This window comes from Falco punctatus (genome assembly GCF_963210335.1).
Source record: "Falco punctatus genome assembly, chromosome: Z".
In the NCBI taxonomy this organism is placed as follows: Eukaryota; Metazoa; Chordata; class Aves; order Falconiformes; family Falconidae; genus Falco; species Falco punctatus.
Genome location: NC_137586.1, coordinates 72,056,506 through 72,081,175, shown reverse-complemented (window position 1 = coordinate 72,081,175; position 24,670 = coordinate 72,056,506). Strand labels below are relative to the sequence as shown.

The 24,670-nt window shown below is 37.5% G+C and overlaps 1 long non-coding RNA gene across 1 annotated transcript in view; it reads right to left on the bottom strand.

Annotated features, from left to right (window-relative positions):
* The window catches only part of LOC308056846, a 230,431-nt gene that overhangs the window by 184,742 nt on the left and 21,019 nt on the right, over window positions 1–24,670 (bottom strand). The window contains exon 1 of the long non-coding RNA XR_013924996.1: window positions 9,728–24,670. This exon is cut by the window's right edge and continues 21,019 nt beyond it. This is a non-coding gene — a long non-coding RNA (uncharacterized lncRNA). The remainder of the gene's footprint in view (window positions 1–9,727) is intronic.

The window sequence follows — 24,670 nt, the reverse complement described above, 5'->3', positions numbered from 1 at the left end:
GGAGAGTTCCTCTTTCTTTTATTTTTATCCTCAGCTTTCAGCATTCAGACCAGTGACAACTTGTCTTGAATTAGAACCTGATAGGAAAAAGGGTGGAGCTTCCATATCTGGCCCAAATTAATAAAAATTCCAATTTCTGTATCATGTTAATCCAGTTTTGAAAGTCATTAATGCTTTGTATATTGGCCCTTTACATCTTCTCATTTTTAAAACCGTAAAGAGCAATTTGGACTCACACTGAATCTCAGCGCTTTGAATTTTACCTTTTACAGCAATAATAAAACATAACCATTCAGGTTAACTGAATACATAATAGCTAAAATAAGTAAATCAGTGTAAGCAAGCAAGTTTAACCTAGTTTTATACTGCATCTTCAGCTATTTCTGGTGGCATACAGGACCTAAACCTTCACTAAGCAGTGGCACAATAAACATTGATATTGTTAATTATTTAAAAGATTCACTATAAAGAAGAAAAACTTGTGGAGATTGACTTCATAAAAAATAAGATTGGGAAAAAGAGACAGTTGAGATCAGAAGAATGCATACCATGGTATTTAGCATCACACATGGCAGAAGTTAAAAAGCTCTACAGATATTTATTTGGTCTAAGAAGAATATAACTACATTTCAAAACGTTCCATTAGTTTCAGGGCAAATTTTAAATCTGGGCCTTCAGCAGAAAGGATTCAGAAACAGAGTCCACTTAAGATGTGTATTCCAAGTGATCTGAAGTAAAGTAATATAGTGTTCCAAACATAGGGGCAGAGGACAGTATTAAAAAAGACCATCTCTGATGTTCAAAAAACCAGTCTGTCTATGAAATAATTTTGCATAATTTTGTTATCATTTTATAAAAAAAATTGTATCCAAATTAGCAAAATTTAAAGCTGTAAAAAGTGACAGAATATTGAAACCTAAACATTGGTCTTAATGTAGTAAAGCTTAAAACAGGAAGTCACATGTAAAGACTGCTGATCTCTGTTCCATGCCAGAAAACTAGAGGACAGGTAATCACTAGTTATGAAACTCTTGTCAATTCAGAATGAAGGGGGAGTATAAATAAAACTAAACTTCTGCCATTTTTAAGAAAAAGCTGAAAGCTACTCCAATACACACTCCTGAGCAAGAACTGAACAGTGAAGAAGAAAGAAGAAAGTGAGGCAGAAGAAAACAGATTTGATTTGATTTTGTGACTCATCTCTTCATAAACATTACTGCAAGATTACTGAAAGGATACTCCATGCTGATGGTCAAAAATTTGAATACCTACAACAAAGGCTGGCATGAAAGATTCAGCTTTTCCTCCTCACCATCTCTCAGTTTCCCATATGCAAAAATCCAACCCTGATGTGCAGATTTTACAGCCAATAAGTAAGGTAATTACCAAGGTGTCTCATACAGGCCTTCAAATGAAGCAGCAGCTCTTCTAGCAAATGCCTTTGCCTTTTCTCCATGCCTAGGAGCCAAGAAGAAGAGGAGGACAGCCTGACACCACTGGTCATGACTGATAGCTGCTTAATGAGGTTAATCCACAGGTACCAGTTTTCCTTGTAAAACAGGGACACCATGATCACTTTAGATGCTTGTAGATTAATTAGCTTTTCCTACAGGGCTTGGAGGAGGAAAGGCCACGAGATCCACAATAGCAGTGCCGCAGTCCAGAAGCAGTTTGAGATTCCATCCAATACTTATGAACCCTTCTGACTCCTAAATTTACAGCCCCAAAGTTAGATTGTTTGAATCCCTTCCAAAGTAATTTATTTCTCTTAGGTATTTATCAGCTCCAAGTAGTCTTGTTACCCATATAAAAGGCCAAGCTTTTTTAAAAAATTCTGACAAATTCTTATGCTCATTAACCTCTCAGGACAATCTTTTCTAGTTTTAAAAGTAACGCAATAAATTACACCTATCTTTCAATCTACCATCTGTTTGGTAGATAAGTATGATGAGTTCCAAGATTATTTCAAAAGAAATGAGAAGTGATACTAAGTGCATACAATAAATACTAATCTCTATGTGCATGATAACTTTCTGTATGTGCCTGAGCATGAATCTTCTTAACCCTGCTTCTTAGTCTGTCCTCTTTTTTCTTTCCTATAGACTGTATGTTTTTGATACATTAATACGTTAATTAGTACACATTTACTGTGCTGTGTAGCAGATGAAAGCCCAAATATCTGCATCAAATTGTAGGGAAAAAATCTAATAGTAATGGCAGATAAAAGCAACAGTTGTAGGAATAGTACATTTCCTCACCATCAAGTTTACTGATGCTCTGCTACACATGTGGACCTCTACAAAAATTTCCGCTAGATTTACCCACTTCAAAATTACAAAGGTCACAGCATTATTCATGTCTAACCTGCTGCTTAACACAGGCTATTCAGTTTCAGCCAACAGTTTCCACATTATGCCCACAATTTCTGGTTGTGTTTCATGGACAAGTAACTGTCTTGTCACATTGAATGCTTATTATTTACAAAATATAAACAGCTTAATCACTTTCTCAGGAAGAGGGCTTTTGAACTGTTTTTAAATAGCTTTTGTTAACTATTGAGATCAAGCTATTCCAATTAATTGTTTGCAAGCATTTTGTTCATTTTCACTGCAGGATGAAGCAGAGTGCGTAAATTTAGTTTTAATTTAACACCGTTCTAAAAAGTCTATGCAACTCCGTCAGAGCTGTGTCTATTTTAAAACACTACTATATACATGCAAAGGAATTAAGTTACAATTCTATTTCCAAATTGAACTATAAATTCTATGGACACACACATGCATAGCTACCAAGATAATGTTCAAACAGGATTTAGTTTACTACAACCTAGAACAGAAATATCTGTTCCTAACTGTAGACACAAAGGAAGTGTTTCAAAGTGGTTCCACTCATGTCCATCTCGCAGCTGCAGTCAGAAATGCTTAATGTAACACCATATGAATTCAGTAACTTTCAGGGATCAGAACTGAAAACTCACACAGATTCCTCCATGTAACCTGGAAAGCGACGGTGAGTAATTTTTAGGGTGCCAGGTAGGATTCTTACTGTGCCATCATTATTATTATTTATGGCAAGGCTGGACTGGATTTACCTTAGTAGAAGTCAAAACAGTTCTGCAGTTATTTACCAGTTCGAGAAGACCCAGATCAAATATCTAAAAATGCTGATCAAACAGAGAAAAAGCACTAGCAACCTATGGCTGGTTAGTTGTAGCTACTACAGGAAGTTTCTTATAATACCCTGCCATGCAAAGCAGGGAAATTCTGTCATAATCCTTTTCCTCTCAGTTGGTGAACTCCTTTCTAGCCACTACAAAATCCTTTCGCTGTCATAAATTAAATGAGTGCAAAAACTATGTAAAGGTATTTTTTTTTTTTTTTTTACTTTTTAGCTAATCGCATTCAATAACATAATTTTTTGAAGTAAGAATTGGACAGAGGTATTGAAGGTGCTACCCACTTCATCCCAATACCCTTTCTAAGGTTTTAATTCAGACCTTTTGACTTTGCTTCTCATTGGCATATAAATAAAAGGACATAACCATATTTTCTGGATTGTTTCATTTATGTTGTAAAGGCTATACAAAAAGAAATAAAATTAAGAAAGATTGTAAAAAAATTTTAGCAAGAAATAAAAAGGAGGGATGAAATTATATAAATTACAGTTCTGTGGTGACTGATAGGAAATCTGACTCACTGTACAATGAGTTGCAAGTTGATCTAACACCAACAACACAATGATAGTCTATTCCTTACTTCAGACAGAATTAAAAATTCTTCATCGTTTTTTTTTTAGTTACTGATAGACTTAATTTGCTTATGTTGTTTTACTGTGGTTGTCATTTACTTTTCTGCCTACTCTTATTTCAAGTTCCCACCTGTAAATAATCCCACTGATACTGTGAAAAGTACTATTCAAAATCTCCTATCTTCCATCTTTTTGCTTGCAAAGACCTTAAGCATCCATGTAAGCAGTGCAGAAAATTGATCTTAAATTATTAAATCAAATTAAAAAAAAGCTTTTCTTATGAGTTTCTCAATTCTTTCTGGGTTCAACTGGTCAGAAAATAAGATGCTGTGGACAATCACTGTGACTTGTACTAACCTGGATTAACTGAAGAAGAGTAGAGGGAAAAGCTGTGGTGCAATTGATTAGAGCAAGACTTAAATATCTAGAAGTAAATGGTTACTAGCTCATGGGAACAGGTATAAGCATATGACAGACTTTTCTGTAATTGTTATCCATCTATGTTAACAAATTTAGATCACATTTTTTATGATACCTTACAGCTGTGCACCCATTCATGTCAGGTTGAGGAACCTATTTATTAGCCCAAATAACCAAATTCCTTTTTATGATTTCATGTCTGGGTGGCTGAACTATGAACTGATGTTTCAGTCTTTTCTTTCTTGATCAGTACCTGAGGTCTTGGAAAGACATTTAGAACAATATTCTTAAAGTACAATGAAAAGAGTAAGGAAGTCTTGTCAATCTGAAGAATAAGAAGAGTTCCTCTCCATTAAGGAATCGAGAAATATGGAGATGGGTATTTATTTCTGTGGATTTAAAAGGCAGTCATGTTCCTTTGCTACCATTGAAGATGTTTGTTATTATTAATATGCATCATTTATACATTCTTCTGCAAAAATAAATTCAGGTGAGTGAGTTTTATTTTATGTCTGTGTCTGACATAGGTGATTCCTTTTACGGGTTTCAGTCATAGCATCTCTTCCTGATCCTAACAATTCTTTCCAAGCAACACTCACACCCATGGTTGAGACTACGCTATTATTATTCACTGCAATAGCATTTAGAAGTTGGGCCAGAAGCACATGCAGTCAAACGTGGTGCAATCCTATTGTTGAAAGACTATGACTGTGCGTGATACTCAGTAGCCAGCTGCAGCAAGGTCAGGGACAATGTGGCTTCATTTTCTTATCCTCATGCTGCCCCCTCTGGGTGCTGTTAGTTTTAACTTCTCATTTTTCTGTAGACACACATTCAATTTTGCATACTTAATATAGCTACTGCTATCAAGTAGCTATTTTAAACTATTTTCTCAAGACCTTATCATTTGTTATGATCTTCTTTTTCCCCAAGTGGCTAATTTTTTTTCATTTTAATTTGAAAACCAGAATAGCTAAAGCTGAACATATAAATACTATCAGTCAATGCTGTCACCAGCTTCCTTGGAAAACTAACCATAACACAATTCTGTTCTATTTTTGCCATGTTTGAGCAAAACTTAACAAGTGTTCTTTATTGCTTACATCACTTTCATTTTCCTCAGGTGTTAACAAATCCATGAAACTAAATAGATCAACTACCAAGATCCAGAAAACAGCACAATAGATAAAAAAGCTTAAGAAGTATGTCTCTTGTGTTAGCCTAAAGCGCAGAAAAACCTTGGCAAATCAGTAATTCAATGTCCCTAAATATTTTTTTCTTATAAACACTTTCATACCTAGGTGGAGTAGTAGTATATATTGTAAAGAAATTGTTCTGCTGCACCGTTATTAAGTGCTGACAGATACTACTTTAGAATCCTTCTGGTCACATACAAGATATTCTTTCTTATACAATTTTCCCGTAACTAATGTGGTTATCAAATATTAAAGCAGCACTGACTCAAAGACACTTTCTGCTTGTTGGAAGAAAGACATAATACATTAAATTAACTGCTAAGTAGTGTTATTAATAGGAAACATCTGTTAAAATAATGTGTATGCACAGTGCTATTGCCCACTATGTGCCCTGTCTTATTTGTTCTATATTGTTCTCCATTCCACAGCTTGGAAGCAATTTACTGGTAAGAAATTACTGTTTTTTTCATCTTAATGCATTTGTAGAGCAGAGGCAGCATTTTGCTAATTTTGGGCCTCGATTTTTATTTGCACACAAAAAGAACTATGTTAAAAGTAGACATTAAGGCTGCAAAGTCAAGCATTTGAAACCTGGGAAATAAAAAATCGAAAGTTGTGTCCCCGCAAAAGAAACTCTTATATCTTGCAGTAGTAGTAGTAGCAGTAGCAACAGTAGTAGTAGCAGTAGTAGAAGTAGTAGTAATAGCAGTAGCAATATTAGGTAAAATATGGTAGTCTTCCTAGCTCTGTGCTATAGAACTGTTGAACTGCTTGTTTGTAAGTTTTGGGTTTGGGAGAGAGTTTTGACCATTTAGCCTAGGGCATCAAACTGAATATCTCAATCAAGATCGCTGAAGTATTGTGAAATGAAATCAGCAAAAAAGAATGTTTTGTAATGGGTCAAGCAACCTTAATGTTAAACTTTTTTTTTAATTAAATGGTCCTAAGAAGCCTTATGTGTTTTGAAAGTCAAGTCAAAGACTGATAATGGCACTTCACTGTCATCCAATAATTTCATCACAGTCAGTGAAGTGTACTTCATATAATGTCTGGAAATGTGAACGCTCTTTCCTCACCTTAATGCTAGAGTATCTGGACACAAAAGACTGCCGAGAAACTTCCTGGCAGAACTGGAAAGAGAGTCCAAATGCCTCACTCAGTATTTGAGCAACAAGACACCATTTCCTTAATAAAAGCACAAGGCTAGATAATAATATAAAAGATACAGAAAGTTAAGCTGGGAAAGTTGAAAATAAATCTGAAATTATGGAAGATAATAAGAGCTTTGCAGCTGGTGTAAGACAGACTAAATGGAGTTTTGAGAGGAAAATTGAAAGAATGGAAACTTGTAGAAAAACTAAATACGTAGGACTGCTGAAAATTCTTACATGTAAGGGGGAGGAATTCCCAGAGGCATTCAGAAAGATTATATGTTGATGAGGAAAATTGTTCTTGCTACAAGAAATACTGTCATAAGAACTCCCACCAGAGACCAAGGGAACAGAGATGATGCCTAGTAACTCAAGTAAAGGCAGCTACATACAGACTCTGCTCTCATGTGGGGACAAATCATCACCGGTTACATGTGCAGGAAGCTCCAGGTAGTCCTATTCAGGAAAACACTTTTCATAATACTGTTAATCTTCATTCTACAAAGCTGTACAGTGAGAAGTCAGTGAGATGCCCGGACAATCTGCTACTGTAGCTTAGAATGAAATGCTGTTTATTGGCAAAAAAAGCTGGCAGCAAAATCACAAATAACCGTCTGTGAGTTAGACAACATCTAAAGCACTTTAGTAGAGGGTTTCATTGGATACATGGCAAAATTACAAATTTGCCTATAATTAGCATAAATCAAACACAGCTCCCTTGAATTCAGTGGAAATTCAGGGGTGAAAGAACTGTGTACAAGAAGATTTTAGCTTAGTTTAGGGTTCTCCATGGATGCCTTGCCTGAAATGATCCATTGTAAGACTAGAAATGTTGACATCCAAGGCTTAGCCCTCTGGCATCACTACAATATAATAATACCAATTAATTTTAGGAACAGAAGACTATAAACTCAAGTAGAACAGATTTATAATCCTGACATTTAAGCCTCAGATTATTTTGCTTTACATGGATTGCTCCAAAGAACTTTCCTTTGTGTTTGGCAAAACACTTGGTAATATACAATCTAGAGAAGATACTATGTGACAAAAAAATATTTTTGGTATATTTTTCATCTACAGCAAAAGATTTTTTCCTTCTTTTGCAATAATTGAACCATTTGTTACTATGAGAACAATTTTAGCCTCTTTCAGGAAAGAAGAATTTGGTTAATCATGCACATCTTCCAAATAAATGCCTGGGTAGGAAAGTTATAAAAAAGATATTGAACACAAAATTTGTTACATGAACAAGAGGACCAACAGAGCTTTTGCTTCAGGGGATTTGTGCACACTCTTTGTGGTCTGCTCCACAAAAGCCTCACATGCATTCTGTGCCATGTCTCCACAGACCACTTCTCCCTCTTAAAGTTTATAGACCTGCTTACTTATTTATATCCTTCCACCACACAGTTTTTTGAGCAGTCAGCTTCTGCCCACATCCCCATGGCTGGGGCAGTCTCTGCTCACTCTGTGATTGAACTGCCTGGTAGGTCGGTGGGTCATTGAGTCCCCTTATGGCCTTTGCTTCATCATAGCAAGGTTTGTGTCTCTAATTTTTAGCTAGCTCCACATAACCCAAAACTTGGTGGAACTTGGTATTTCTGAGGTTTACTCCCTCAACACCTCTGAAAAAGTCTAATTTTCTTTGGAAGCCAGGCTAGAGTCAATTTTTTGTTGGGCTGCAGCTGGCATATTGCTTGGCTCTAAAAAGGTAAAGATGCCTCATTGCAAACCTGTTGGAGATACGAGGATCATCTCAGTTTGATGGGTTCTTACTGGAGAAGAGGGCCACATCATAAAAAGCACTTCTGACAAATGACTTTGTGTATCTTATATGCAGAACTGCTCCAATAAGCCTCAGATTACTCTTACCCATTTCAGTGAATACCACATCTTTGCCAATGAAAGTTCCCAGTCATCGTTTTGGTTCTAACATGGGAACATGGATGGGAGCAAACATGTTTGGCATCTGTACTTGCCAGACCAGCCCTGCTAGCACAGATTTATCATAGAATCAAGGAATCATTTAAGTTGGAAATGACTGAGATAATCAAATCCAACCACTAACCCAGGACTGCCATGTTCACCACTATACAATGTCCATAAGCACCACATCTATGCATTTTTTAAACGCCTCCAGGGATGGTGATTACACCACCTCCCTGGGCAGCATGTTCCAATGCTTCACCACACTTTCAGTAAAGAAATTTTTCGTAATACCCAATCTAAACTTCCCCTGGTGTAAGTTGAAGCTATTTCCTCTTGTCCTGTCACTGGTTATCTGAGAGAAGAGACTGACCCCCACCTGCCTATGGCCTCCTCTCAGGTAGTTCTGGAGAGCAAGAAGGTCCCCCTGAGCCTCCTCTTCTCCAGACTAAGCAACTCCAGTCCCCTCAGCTGCTCTTCAAAAGACTTGTGCTCCAGATGCCTCACAAGCTTTGTTGCCCTTCTCTTGATGTGCTCCAGCATCCTTCTTGAAGTGAGGGGCTCAAAAGTAAACACAGGATTCGAGGGGCGGCCTCAGCAGTGCCCAGTGCAGGGGGACGGTCACTGCCCTGGTCCTGCTGGCCACCCTGCTGGGGACACCAGCCAGGGTGCTGCTGGCCGCCTGGGCCCCCTGGGCACACTGCTGGCTCCTGCCCAGCCGGCCGTCACCCAGCACCCCCAGGCCCTTTCCCACCAGGCCCTTTCCAGCCGCTCTGCCCCAGCCTGTAGCGCTGCGTGGGGCTGGTGTGACCCAAGGGCAGGACCCGGCACTGAGCCCTGCTGACCCTCACACCACTGGCCTGGGCCCATCGCTCCAGCCTGCCCAGGTCCCTCTGCAGAGCCTCCTGCCCTCAGGCAGGTCAGCACACCCCCCAGCTTGGTGTCATCTGCAAACTGACTGAGGGTGCACTTGATCCTCTCTCCAGACTGGTTGATACAGATACTAAACAGAACTGTTCCCAATACTGAGCCCTGGGGAACACCACCTGTGACCAGCCACCAGCGGGATGTAACTCCATGCACCATCACCCACTGGGCTCAGCCACCCATCCAGCTTTTAACCCAGTGCAGAGCACACTCAAGGCAGCCACGAGCAGCCAGCATCTCCAGGAGAATACTGTGAGAAATGGTCAAAGGCTTTTTTAAAGTCCAGATAAACAAAATGCACAGTCTTTTCCTCATCCATTAGGCGGGTCATCTTGTTGTAGAAGATTTGTCAAGCAGGACCTGCCTTTCATAACCCCATGCTGGTTGGGTCTGATCCCCCAGCTGTCCTGCACATGCCACATGACGGCACTCAGGATGATCTGCTCCGTAACCTTCCTCAGCACCGAGGTCAGGCTGACAGGCCTGTAGTTCCCCAGATCCTCCTTCCCACCCTTCTTATAGATGGACATTACACTGGCTGACCTCCAGCCTTCTGGGACCTCCTCGGTTAGCCAGGACTGCTGATAAATGATGGAGAGCAGCTTGGTGAGATCCTCTTCCAGCTGCCTCAGTACCCTTGGGAGGATCCTATCTGGCCCCATAGACTTGTGCATGTCTAAATGGTGAAGCAGCAGTCACTAACTGTTTCCTCCTGGGCTGTGGGGGCTTCATTCTGCTCCACCTTGTCCCTGTCATCCAGCTCAGGGGTCTGAGTGCCCAGAGGGAAGCTGGTCTGACTATTGACTATTGAGGCAAAGAAAGCATTGAGTACCTCAGCCTTTTCCTCATCCTTTGTGGCAGTGTTCCCACCCCTGCATGCAGCAAATGATAGAGGTTACCCTTGGCTCTTCTTTTGTTCCTAATGTATTTGTAAAAACAATTTTTAAATTGATTTTTGCATTGCATTTTGCATGGTCTGTGCAAGCTTATGGGAGCAACCTTTAATTTTCACCTATAGATGTCTGTGTTTATGGTGTTACCCTGTCCCCCAGCCTCTGCTTTGTCACTGATATAGCCACACATCTGCCTTGCCACTGCTATCACTTAGGACTGTGTAAAATGTCGCCCTGCCTTGCAGCTGAATAAGAATACAAACAGAGATAAGAATTTGATTAAAGCATGCAAAAAGGGAAATGAATGCCACATTTCTGCATCTTTGCATTCAGTAGCAAAAAAGCAGTAATACTGATATGCAAATACTTATATAATGCCTGAAATAATGTGCACAGATAGACCATAGAAATTAAAATCGCTGGGGAAATTGATAGTCGGTGCATCCCAAAGGTTATTATATGGAAGAGAAGAAAGAAATGAATCAGAAACATTACTTTATAAAAATGAATATTTTATGGTGATTTAGCAGATATGGCCCCATGTCTCCTTTAGGAACTTTTCTGAGATTTATATTATCTCTACAAGATTATTTTAAACACATCTTTAAACAATACACGGTAGCTGATTTTGCAAAGTGAGCAAATGAAATGTTCTAATTTGATTTGCTAAATAAATTATTTTATAGACTGTTTGGTAAAGAAGCCAAGTTTCTTATTGTTTTACTTAATGGACAGAATCTGCTGAGTATTTGCTAAATGAGGTAGTGAAATTGCCTATTGTTCTGAAGCAGCAATTTTTCAAAATCATTCTAACTTCCATATTTGCTAGCTGAGCCTACCAAATTTACTCACAGAACAGCTTTCAGAAAGTTTCAGACAATAAACATATTTACCCACAGCTTCTGTGTAATGATTCATATAAAATCTAAACAATTGTTCATATCCTGTATGTTACACATGTATCAGGAGAGATTAAATTATGTGCCTTAGGCTGCTGTAATTTTTGTGTAGGATGAACAGCATTTAAGAACATGACAGATTTGGTCCAAAGCTCCAAAGACAACATTTTTTTCTCCCCCTGCAGTTTTCATTGTATATAAAAAACTCTCTCAAAACTTTATATTCACAAGATTTGAATTAAAATTAAAAAAAATGTATGAAATTATATGGCTTCGACATTTCACACCAAAGTCATTCAGAGATTTCAATACTGTGAACACCAAACTGGGCTTTAGCCTCAAAGATATTTTTCTCAAGTACGGTTCTGAATCTTTGTTTAAGATCACAATCCAAACATAACAGAAACATCGAAACATACCAACCTGCAAGGTAGCATGGTATTTTCAAGCGAAGTTCAAATCAAACTTTTTTGGCACTACCTGTCTGCAAAGATAGGTAGTGCCTGGAGTTCTGTGATGGAAGGTTAACAGATTTTTTAGGTAGGAGAGGCTGGTAACACAAGGAAGGGGAGTGATCCTTTCAGTAACAGACCATCAGGAATGCAAGGAGCTCTGCCTTGGGATAAGTCAGGAGTCAGTCAAGAGCTTATGGATCAAGATTAGCTGGCAGATCAGCACTGGTGTCATTGTAGTGGATACCTCCTTAGACCACCCAAACAGGAAGAAATAGATGAGGTTTTCTTCAAACTGGAGGAAAATTCATGTTCACAAGCTGTGGTCCTCAGGGAACTGTAACCACCCTGATAGCTGCTGGAAGGACAGTAGAGCAGGGCTCAAGCAATCTGAGAGACTTTAGTACATTGATGGCAACTTTCTGGCACAGGTAACTGAGAAGCCAACAATGGAAATATGCCCTGTTGGACCTGTAAGATAATGAAGAAAGAACCGGTGAGGGAAGTGAAAGCCAGAGGTAGCCTTGGTTGCAGTGACCATGAGATGGTGCAGGTCAGGATCCTAAGGGGAGATAGTATGGCCAAAAGCAGGAACACAGATTTCAGGATTTCAGGAGAGCCAACTTCAACCTTTTCAGAGATCTGCTTCAAAGAATCCTGTGAGATATCCTGGAGAGAAGTATAGCAGCATCAGCTGATAATCAAGGATCACCTCCTCTGCGCTCAGGAAGGACCCTGACAAGTAGGAAATCAAGTAAATGCAGCAGAAGTCCTGCATGGATGAGCAAGAGCTACTGACCTAACTGGCACAAAAAGGCAGAGTACAAGAGACAGAAGCAGGGGCAGGTGATCCAGAAGTGTAGAGTTGCTCTCTGATCTTGTAGAGATGAGGTTATGAAGGCCAAGGCCAGCCTGGAGTTAAATCTGGCACAGGATGCGAAAGGCAACAAGAAAGGTTTCTACAAGTATATAAATTACAAGAGGAAAACTAGACAAATTCTGGGCACGCTGCTGAATGGGTCAGGGGAACTGGTGATTGGAGAAGACAGAATAACTCAGAGAAGGTACTCCGTGCATTCAAAAAAATGTTCCTAGAAATATTACATTAGCAATGTCCCTCTCAGCTATTCAGAGTTTTACACAGCTGTTAGGAGTTACATTAATATGATACTGAGCTATTCAAGATGTCACGGTGACTTCCTTACAACCTTTCTGTTCATAAACTATTTCTTTGCTGTCTTACATGTGGCCACTGAAGGCTTCACGGTCATGTTTCAAAATGTTATGCAATGACGGACAGGAAGCCTTTTTCCATTTCAGAGCTGGGCAAAGTAAGAAATGTGGAAAGCAAAATCACTGAAGTCCAAAACCCTTGGGCATTTCATGTCTTGTAGACAGCTCTTGTTTGCAAGGGACACAAGCCTTTGCAATGGTTATGTGCACTTGCATGGTTCTGTCTGCAGAAGGAAAGGCCACCTTCACAGAAGCTGATTTAAACATTTGGAGGAGACCAACACTTTTTTGTAGCGTAGGAAGTAGATAAATTTGTGACAGAAGAAATTCAATCTGTAGACATATGGAAGGTCACCACATGGAAACCACAATTTCACTCTAATAATAAAATCATATATGTATAAAGCTCCTAAAGAACTTAATACACCCAGTCTTTTCTTACTGTATAGATAGTATCCTGAGAAATAATGAAACATTTTCCTATTGATATACAATAGATGAGCAAACTAAGCATGAGATGATCCCTCTTTCATGGAACCTGCATAGATTTGGGGATTAACAGTTGGTAAATGAGCCTTTTAATTCTAGTTTATTGATTTGAATAAAGCTCAGGGCAGACATTTTCAGGTTGCTGTTTGTTTACAGAAACTGATGGTCTAAATACAGAATATTTTAGGGATAGATTGTTACTTACAGCAATTTTTAATACAGAATTAGGTCACAAGAATAACACCTTTTTATTGACATGAATCGAGAAATAACGGCAGCATGACCCAGCTAGGCCTTTGCAGGGCAGGAATCATAGAGTTAATGTCTTTCCAAGTTACAGAATGACTCTTTTCAATCAAATATGCAGGTCTCTCAGAGGAAGAAAGCCTCACTCTCTTTCTTCGTTAACACTAAGATGCAAGTTCAGGAGACTGGTAGATGCATTTTCTTGAAAGGGAAATTAGCAGTGACTAGTGAAAATGTAAGACAGTAACTTTAATTTGAATACTATATGGGTAACCAGTGTTTTTAATGAGTGTTAAATTCCACTTTTTACCTTCCCCAGACATTGATCGCTAATTCATTGGCCCTGCTGGCCAGCACTGTTGTTGTCCATCATAATCGCATACAGGACTGTGTTCAGAATAAAAAAGTTACTTAGATATCAGAAGTTATTCTGCTTCTTGTGCAAATCACAGCATTTTTAAGCAAATTAACTCTTTTCAACAGATAACTAGCAAGGAGATTTTTGTGATGAGGAGTGTTTTACACTGATTTCCTTTGCAATTCCCATCCATGGCAATTTTACAATATAAAAGCCATAAAAATGTTTACCCCAAAATTCCACAGCTCTGCTGCTTTTGAAAGATGTACACAACTAAATCAGCCCCCTGCAGTTAAACACAGAAACGATTAAATCATCTCTCTTTCTGTACAAAAGCTTAGAATAAATCAATGTGTGGAAAGACATATGAATAACATATATAATGGCTGTGTAAATCGTCTTTGCCTTAGGGAAGGAAAGCCACCGAAGTGTGAAAGCCTGGGATGCATCACCAGCCACTGATATTCCAGATTATCTTCCCTAAGACCTTGATGTTAATGACTGGGGTATCCTCTTCCCAAAAGTTTCAGCCTTTTTTTCATGTACATCTTCCTTATGGTGGTATATGATAAAGAACAACACGTATGAGGGAAAGTGAAGGCCCTCTGCTTACTCACCTCTGGCATTCATGGGAAAGTCACATGTTTTTCTTTATGGACGGTATTCCTTTTTTGCATACCCCTGCTTCCTTTGCATACTCACCACACTGCCATTCCAATTCAGTGTTGCTGTGTTTACTGGAAATCCACATCAGCTGAAAGATTTTGCGGGGTGGTGGGTGATGTCAGATTCCTGGATAGTTCTCTAAAACAAAGCTGATTTGTTCTTTTCATTTTTCATTTGTCCAACCTATTTAGATTTGAGATAGAAAGTAGTAATTCCAGATTTCCATGGTAAACAGCTTTTTTCCATTCCAGGCATTAAAGTATTCAGACTATATACTATGCCCATTCCCTCTGTGTGTGTTTCCCTTCTATATGCCCTGAATTCTTTGGGATAGCTACTGTGCTTTATTATTCATTGGTATATTGCTAAGCAAAATGGAGCACCAACTAGATAGAGACATAATTTAGAAGAAAGAAATAATATATTTGTATAGGATATGTTAATAAAAATGATAAATCGGTAATAATTATGTTAAATGAGGACAGAATATTTAACACTGAAGTGTTTATCTCGTTACATCTGCTTATTGACATCAATATTGCAAAACAAAAGAAATCTTACAGCTTGATCAAGAAAAAATGTAACAACTAACAAACGTACAGCTAGTTTGAGTAGAATGTGCAGTAATTAGGACTTGAAATAACAGCTCACAATATTTATCAATATAGATATACTAAGTTTACTATATGATCAGCCTCTTAGTAGCAAAATGTAATTTTTTGTATTTACTCCTGTGATATATTTACAGATGTAAGGCACTGTATTTTGGAGGTCTCACTCCATGAAATCTCAATGCCAGCAATTTTTAAAAAGAAAAAAGTATGCTTTGTAAAGTATCTTCCTTGTTTATATATATTGCTGTGTGTATTTACTTGCATGGTTACACTTAAACCTGGAAAACATCCCTGACTTGTCACTTCATCTTTTCCATAAATAGTTAAGAATTTAGTATCTTACTAATAGCACTAACATATCCAGATAGCTACATGATGTTCAGGATTTGTGTTCTAATACCTTAAAGTAGAATGATCCATCCACCTATTAACATTACAGCAGCATTATCAAGGGAGTATTTTTTTTTATCTTATACTTTTTTTTTTTTTTTTAATTTTACCAACTTCTTTGTATGTGTATTTGCATAAGTCTGACTCTCCTGAAAGAATCACTCTTAAATATAATTTCTTAGTTCATAACTGTTAGCTTTTTTCACCTGACCTGAAAACAAGATATGTCCACTTTTATAAGGTGAGTTGCCTGTCTTCTTTTTGTGACTACTAGTCTCATTCACTCCATGTTTTAGATTATGATACTGGGTTCGTATTCTATCATTATCATCTACCACTAATGTCAGCTTAGGTCCAATAGACCACAAGAAAGTTTTGTAGTCATTCAAATAAACAGGTAATCTTGCAGATTTGGTCTCAGTGACAAGGACGCTTGAAGCACAAGAGAGCCTGTTTAGCTCCCCCTTTTCGTTCAGCCTAATTTTTTATTATTATTATTATTATTATTTACATCTAGTCTGTAGTTAGGGAGAGAAAACCCTTCAAGGGACCAGGTGAGAAGGCAGCATTTCTGATACCACTTTGTAAGTAGCTTGATGGAGAAGAAAATGGCTTGCAAGAATACCACCTGTGGATTGCATGATCCCAAAAAGTGATAGTAAAGCAACTAAAGAAATTGTTGTCTATACACTGCTATGACATCCTTCCACTTCAATAAATATGTGCTGTTAAATTACATTTGTACAGAAGGAAGCATCAAGTCTGTGCAGAAATATGATCATACCATCTTTAGTAAATGAGTCCAGACTCAAGCCTAGCAGTACAAATTACTCAAATCACTTACAGTGATAATTTCTGTTACCATAAAACTGCCCTGCCACTGAGTGTAACCTATGCACATGAATGAGACTTGACTAGCAAAGCCCATCTCCAGCTGACCAGACTAGTCTCGTACCAGCTGAACGTCTCAGAGACATACATGAAAACCTGTCTCTCTCTTTGGTCATTAAGCTACATGGCATCACTTCCTTTTCTTGATTAGACAGTCAAAGGTATTATAAAAAAGGACAGAAACCAATTATAATGAACTTCTGAAATTAAACCACTGACAAACCACTTTTGGGGAAATTGAGGGTTCACCTGTTGGTCTGATATAAAACTACAGTGCTTGAGCACAGGTTAAGGAATACATTTATTTAAGCAGGAACTAAAAATGCTTGTCTCCCCCTTCTTAGAAGCAAGGAAAAATAAAATCTTTTTTAAAAAAATAAAATAACACTCAGAGGTCAGATGATGAGTGAAGACCAAATGTTTGTAATAATAGTAAGCACAGGCATCGAAAACAGAACAGAATCTAGCATAAGAATCAGAACTATGCCACATTGAATAGGTTGTGGTTATATGATGTGACAACACTATTTTTTAGTGCTAACCTACACTAATCTTTCCTGAGATATGCTTAGAAATTTATATTAACCAGTTATGGGAAAAACCACAGATGCTTTATCAAAAATATGGCTGCCAGCCCATTCCCCTGATTACAAACAAAAGGATTCTGAGTTGAAGAAGCTTGGAAAAGACACTTTGTGGCAACTGACTCATCTATAGCCGAAACAATCATTACATTGCTGAGAAAAAAATCTATTAAAATGAGAGAGAAAATGAAACAACAGGTGTCAAAATATCAGAGAGCACTTAAAGCACCATTAACTTGCACACATTTTGCAAAAAATAAAATTAAAAAATATCATTAAGAAACCTCTGAGGGCTATAAAGGATATATTTTGCATATTTTATAAGATTATATAGGAAAAGCAAAGGGATGAGTTAAACCAAGAGAGAGGATCTGTTTAAGGGAGTAGCTATGGGGTGTGAGGAGGATGTACTCATCTCAGTCCTCCTAAGCTATTTATCTGACTAACAATACACTGTTAAAAAAAAATGTTTCATTGAATGTGGGAGAGATTCAGTAACTTGCCTTATAATGCTCATAAGCTTTAGTGGCAATAAACTTAGTATTTAGCAAAATCTGAGAAAATGCTGTGCAGGCAGATGGTGAATATGTGTCTAAAGTCTATCCCAAAGCTACAAACACTACCATCTGCTCCTGTAATGATCCAGTTTTTGCTCAGTGTCATTGTTTAGACCTAGGGATCAAATTTTCACAACATACTAGTTTGACAGGTAAAAGTCATTTACAGAATTTTCTTTCTTTGTCCAGATCAGATGGATCTGCATCACTGGGCCCAGTGCCTCAGTGGTAGTGGAGAACACCACGATGCAGCTCAGGAGTCACACAGAAGGTAAATAAAAAATTTTCCACTGCCCCAGTCTTAGGTCAATTATGTGCTGGGTTGGTGTCTCAGTGCAGTTCTGTCTTAAGGAAGAATTTTCAGGGTATAATTCTGAGAAGTTTAAAGATATTTGATTACATATATGATTAATGTTTCATTGCTTCAGTATGTAAAGATGTAACTCAAAACACTACATTTCAGACCCACATATCCAGCAAAGTTCAGTTTGTCCACTAGTTTGTGTTTTGTATATATGTTTGTATTTCTATTTCCTAACAGTTTCTCTCCTACTTGGTGCTCTTATTACTTTAGTAATTGTATAATTCCTACAGCAATTGCTGGGTGTTGAGTAGTGAAGAACTGGCTAAGGGACAATCCAATACCACCCTATGGCTATTTCAAAGGTAGCTACATATGCAAGACAGATTCTACTTGTTATTCGCAGAAGACTTAATAAGTGACACTCACCGTGAACTGGTGGCTGAGCAGATCAGATTAGACATTACGTGAAATAATTGCAAGCACTGGAATGGATGCCCAGAAAAGGTGGTAGATCTTCATGGCTGGGGGTGGAGGTTTTTGTGATTTATCTACACAAAGGAAGACCTAGGTCTGGAAACAACTCCCTCTGTAGAAGTTGCACCTGAGGTCCCATCTCATCAACTGTGCTGAGATTATATCCAGAATCAAACACCTTCTGGTATTAGGCTAGCATTCTGTAATTTCTGTGCAAGGATTTTCAGGCAAGGAAAGACACTTGTGATCATGCAGGTTTCCAGGAAATCTCAGACTTCTCACATTGTGCTGTAGAATTCATAAGTGCATACATGTATGGAGCAGGACAATGCCATGTGGGATGCAACTGACTTGCTGGACATATACAGCTTGACTTCACGGGATGTGGACAGTTGGTCCAAGGATTCTGTTTCCCAATACTAGGGGTTTAACTTGGAGCTAAAGAGAGGAAAAAATGTAAAATACTTGGTTTAGATATTTCAAGAGTGAAGATCATCACAATATTGACCACATACCACAGTAGGATGATTCAAGTCACATCTTACCAAAAAATAAAAACAAAAACAAAAAACCCAAACCAAACCAACAAACAAAAAAACCACCACACCAGCTATTCTCATTAGCTTTTATTCACTTTGCTGCATTTTGGGTTGGGACATAAATAATATGTGTTCTACAGTGGCTAAGAGAATGTATTCCAAGACTAGCTCAAAGTTACAGAAAACTTTAACAAAGGAAGGCTCAGGAACTCAGACAATACATACTCAATACATACAAGACAGACTTGTATGTATTGAGAACAGCCCTAAGAAATTTATACATAAATGGACATTTGCATGTACAATAGGCAAAGGATTGTCATAACAAAATGTTCTTTTATTTGCATTTGTAAACTATTCACAGCTGTAATTACTTGAGCAATCTTTAAAACTAGATCTAAATAATTTCCCCCTGTAATTGACCAAAAGAAACCTGATTACTATGAATGTTACAGCTTATTAAACTAGGGAAATAGTAATGAAATCCTCTTCTTCATTAAAAAAATAAATCTATCTTTGTGGCAGAAAGAAAAATAGGTGTGCTTTCAAAAAGAAAAAAAAAAAAACCCAACCTTCTGAGGGGACAGTTAGTATTTTTCTGTGCCTTTTCCCTCCCTTTCCTTTTCATGATAAAATTGCTGGATTTTCCATTTTCTTAAAATAAAACTGTATCTGTATTTTTAAATTCAATGTTGATAAATATTAACTTAAAATGGATATATTAATTGAAAATGTAATGGCTGTCAAGAAACAGTACAGCACAGCAGAGGAAGCAGGCACAAGAAACAGCAGACAGGAAATAAGATCTTCATCAGTATCTGCTACGATTATGTGGCATTTTGTGTCATAGATTTCATTTAAAAATATGAACACTTTCATCCAAACAAATACAGGGGCATCTTTAATAAACCTAGTTTGGATAACTTGCCATTGTCTCTCAGAATCAACAAGATACTAATTTAGTGCAATCCACAGTTTAGTTTTTTTAGTTTCATCCACAGTCTCAAAGTTTTTAAACTCAACCTTTGTGTAACAGCTAAGACCATGACAAATCTGGGAAGTGATGTCTCTGTCCTTTTTCTAGCTGATGTAACAAGACAACTGCAGCATCAGCAGAAGCAGCAAGAACCAGGAACATTAACTGGAATGGTATACAGCCATCCAGTCATGCATGTTGTAGGGTAAATGACTATATTGCCACCTTTCCTTATGGCATTTCTCATTACTATGCTGTAAAGATTGTATTTTGTTGTATAAATATGCTGTAAGTCTGGCAGCTGGCATATATACTTTTCTTTTTAAAGCAGCATGAAAATTTGTCCTGTTCAAGCACATTACCAATGTGAACCAAAGAAGCACAGAAAGGTGTCTAGTGCAGTCAGCATTGCAACTGCTGTACAATAGTTCAACCTTCCTCACACACCTAGAAAAGTCATAATCTTGTGAAAAACATCTGATAACTGGCGTTGTTGGTGGGAGTCTGACTTACCACTGTCTGTTGCTATAGGAAGCATTTTCCATTCAGATTTTCATTCAGATTTTCCTTCCCTTTCCCTTCTTCACCAGGACTTTTGCAGAGAAAGTGACCTTTAGCAAGCACTGCCAAAATAGGAGTGAGCTGGGCAGACAGATGTCATTTTCTGGAGACTCCTTGATGCTTCCGAGAGGTGGACAGAGAGGGATCCACATAAGCCGTGACTTACGTGAAGCAGAAAGGTACAAACAGCAATTTCTGACAGCCTACATCATTAACAGTTCATGACCTTCTTCCAACTTTCCTTCCAAATCCTAGCTTGCACATCAACTGAGCAAACCTGTGGCACTTACTCTTCACTTACATTTGGACCCAATCACTGCTGAGAACCTCCAGGAGGACATTCATCACAAGATTTTTTTCACTTGTGCATAACTAATTTAGTTCAAGGCAGGCCATTTTGCAGACTTTTACTTCTTCAGTTGCTGGGGGTCAGACTTCAGTATTTCAATAATACCAGTTACTGTGCTCAGTTTCCCCACTGAACTTACTTGCTGCAGTCAAGAAATATGATGCAATTATAAATGTGTCAGGGTAGTGATTTATTATTGGGTGTTCACTAAAAAGTACATAAATAAAACAACATTCTTAATGTTTTTACCTGTTTTACAAAATAATTTCATCCTTACTGAGACATAATGTGTTCACGTGTTCTGCTTCACAGATAAAATCTCTCTTCTTTATTTGTTGGTCCATCTGAAAGATAAACAGGGACGAAAGGGAAAGGCAGAAGATACATGGGTTGAAAGTATGAATATCTATTTAAAAACAACAGAAAACCAGGCTTGTAGGATCCCTACATCTAATCTACCTGCTAGTTGTGAGCACACCCTTTTTTTCTTTATTTGGAATTACTTTTGCATGCTACCTTCCACATGACACCATCGGTGTCTTTTGCCTTATATATAACACAACTCCTACATTTGATCTTGTTTCATTATCAAAGTGTCCCACAGCTTGGCTGTTTATATGCTTAGTTCCATGAGAAGTTATTGTATCCCAGGCACATACCTGTCCTTTGTATAGGAAGTCAATTCTCCTTAAGGTGATTGTCATGCAACAGTGTGCAACATTGTAAGCGGGATGTGGAAGCTAAGCCCGCTAACAAGGGTCAGTGCCTGAAAGGGCAGTTTTCTTTAGTGATATAAGTGAGCAGAAAGTTGTAGTTTCTGCCTACATTCTCAATAACAGTGTGGGTTGGAGTCCTGCTTCACACGTGAAAACTTTCATCGTTATAGCTAGCCATATTTTTCTATGATGTCTTTTGACATGTATTTTCTGTAGTGGTTCTGAAAAGTACTGGGTTTAGCTCATTTAAACCATATTTCCAAAGTCCCTGTGAAAAAAGCAGAAGGCCTGATGATTTTCAGACACAGAATATGGGAAGCTTTGTATTATTTACCAGGTCACAGGTTATAACACCAACAGTTATTAAAGTATACTTGGGAATGTTTCAGAACCTGGGATGGGGTCTTTCTCTGTTCTTCAGTAAAATTGTGAGGTGGACAGAGGGACAAAAGAAAACAAGTTCCTTAGACAACTATAATGATTAGCTTTTATAGTACATACAGCTTTAAAAATTCCTTGTATGTATTGAAAGTAAACTGGAAAATGGGATAAAAGTGCCATACGTTTTTTCTTTCATAAATACCATATTGATATGGTATTTCTCATTATTTGCCAAAAATAGTTAGTTTATAGATTGACACCTGTTTTCTTAGAAGTCAAACAGTCAATTAGAGATTATCTTCAGCAAAGCCTGTGCTAAATTGTCACCTAGAATTTGTTAGTCAATTTATGGAAGATTATAAGAACAAGAGTTTGGAAGCCAGCGAAGAATCAACAGAGATAAAACCATAAAATATTGAAATAAAAACTATGGATGTAGAGGAAGCTGAGTTCCTCAAAGACAGCCTTGGGTCTTAGAATGGTCTTACCTGAAATTTTCATTACCTTCTTTATTACACAAGGGCTTTGAGTTGCTTTTGTTTCTGCCTTAATTAAAGAAAGGAAAGCAAAACGCTTTTGTCTAGGTTTTCCTATCCGTTGCACTAAAATACTGAATGTTCTGAAAACAGAGGTATGAGTAAGGAGGAGAAAAGGGGGACCCTAAACCTCTCAAACCCAGAATATCTCCTGCAATATAACAATCTGAATCTTCAGACTATTGTACAAGACACAAGCTAGTGAAAAGGAAGCAGGCACTAGCTAATTAAATAGAATTAATCCAATGAAGTGCATTCATTGATTAATTAGAAGTACCAGTACACTTGCCTGTTACTTAGATGCAGAAAAATCCAACTGATGCTAGAGGAAAGGGGTTGAGTGACAGAAGTCAGTTGCCATTTTAGAGTAACGTTCTGAAGAAATCTGAATTGAAAATTAGTGTATTGTTTTCATGAAGAAAATGTGATCTGTAAAAGTCTTCAGTGTAGATTATGGAAAAGTTAAGTGAGAAATTTAAAAGAGCTGCAAACCCAGTAAAATTTAAATAGGTCCTTTTCTTTCCCAGGGGAAAAAAGTAGGAAAAAGCATTCAGAAAACTATAAAAATAAGCAATAATTAAGGAGTTTGTTGAAGTGTTTTCCTTTCCGCAGACATATTTACAGTGATCTGATAAAAATTCTCAAAATTAATGAATTAAAATGAAAAAGAGAATAAAGCTTATTCTTATGATCAGAAACTTAACCACATAATGAATACGGGAGCTCACTTTAACATTTTGCTTAAAATGTTTGGCAACTCTGAGCTCATTAGAATAATTTTTAGGAAATCAGGATGTTCAAAGACAAAGAAACAATGAAAGGAAAAAAAAAACCTAGTTACCTATGAACTCATTCATCATCTAGAATTTACTTTTAACATAGGTATTCTATGGAAGTTTAGAATCCTTACCTAAAATCCTATGGGTCTTATGTACTAACATTGGTAAAAGTGACTTCAAATATAGGAAAGATGAAATCCTGTTTGCTTTATATGTATAAAGACACCCTTCAAGTTTCACACTTTGAAAAAAGAAAAAAAGTTGTTTTAAAAGAGTTGATTTTGAACTTTTTTTTTCCAAAATTCACTCTACAATTTAACTAAGTAACATGAAATTCTGATTTTGTGAATTTCTGTTTAGAGGTTCATAGTGTTTAGAGGCAAGGACCGAGTTTTCTCAGTCTGGTGTAAAAAGGATGCAACCAGGACATATTTTTTTTCCAAAGGCACTTTCCCCTCAGCTGTTACATTTGGGTCAACCACAGAAACATAACAATAAAAACTGATGGAAGCAGTTTCAACAAAAACATTTCCTCCCTCAAATCTATTGTCTCAACTTCTATATCAATAAGCCCACCAATGGTAAAATTTCTTCTAATGTGACGATGCCAAAGAGAAAAAGGAAGACGATCATCAACACATTAAGTAAGATAAAAACATTAACCTGCCCCAGCACATGCCTTATGTCTAAAAAAGGAGCATATCAAAATAACTCTCAGAAGGTAAAATCAAAGAGTACACTGTGATACTTGGGAAGTACAGTTGAACAGCATCTTGAAAACTGCAATCCTGATTTTTAATGAAGGGAAAAGATACACTATTTTACCAATTAAAATTTGAAGTATTTCTCTTTATGTTTCACTCATACAGATATACGAGGCCATGTGAAATGATGGCTTGCTGATTGTTATGCTAGCGAAACAAATATGACAAAGTCTTACAGTAAATTTCTCCATTGAGGTTGTGTAATACCTGCCACAAATGGTCTAAAAAACCAAATTTCTAGACAATAACTTAAAAAGTTAAGAAAGGAGGCTAGCTCAGGGAGCCAAGGCAATGAAGGCAGGCTCACTTCACACAAAAACCACTTCAAAAGTCACATGGACATTACCAAATAATGTTGCTGGATCATATAACAAAACCACATTTTGGAGCTCCTGGATTTATGTCTGGAAAGAAATAAAATAATTTAAGATATAGTGAGAAAGGCAATGAGTTGAAGTGGACAATTTCTGATAAGCTAGAAAACAGTCCAGGCTTGTCCAGTTTAGAGGATATAGCCATTCTCCAGTCTTGGAATTCTTTACGTCCCTGGGACTTTTAATTTCCTAAAAGATGACTACAAATATGTCTAGCTTAGCAAAAATCGCTATTGAATACCATAATGCTTGCCATAAAGTACATGCAGTCCTTGAAA